We start from the raw sequence: 428 nt of genomic DNA, 5'->3' as shown, positions 1-428 counted from the left end.
CCGTGAATGTGCCTCAGGAAGTGGTGTCGTCTTCGTGGCTGTAGGAGTTGCTGAAGTTTTACCTCGGGAAGGACTTCCTGTCGTGGGGATGAGCCCCGGTGCCGTGCCTGCCGTACCCCACGGCCCTGGAAGAGGGGCTGGTGGGTCGATCGGGCGAGCTCGTGGCCCTCCATGGTTTTCCAGGAGCTGCAGTCCCAGACAGGCCGAGTGCTCTTCCCCCGTTACGGACTGGAAATTCCGAGAGCAGGGATGAGCAGCAGTGGAACCAGGCTTGCCACTGGTTTTGTGTGCCTTTGGAAGAATGTGCTGCTTTGTACGGATTCAAGCATCACGTTGTGTGGCCAAGGGCAGGGGATTTCCATGATTTAGATACCAGCTGTTGGACTGGAAACTCTCGTAAGGAGGTTATAGCTGAAGAAAGCAGGGGT

Source organism: Manacus vitellinus, unplaced genomic scaffold (assembly GCF_001715985.3).
Source record: "Manacus vitellinus isolate BGI_N305 unplaced genomic scaffold, ASM171598v3 scaffold_5_pilon, whole genome shotgun sequence".
Taxonomy (NCBI): domain Eukaryota; kingdom Metazoa; phylum Chordata; class Aves; order Passeriformes; family Pipridae; genus Manacus; species Manacus vitellinus.
The sequence above is the reverse complement of the archived record's forward strand: the minus strand, read 5'-3'. Positions refer to the sequence as shown.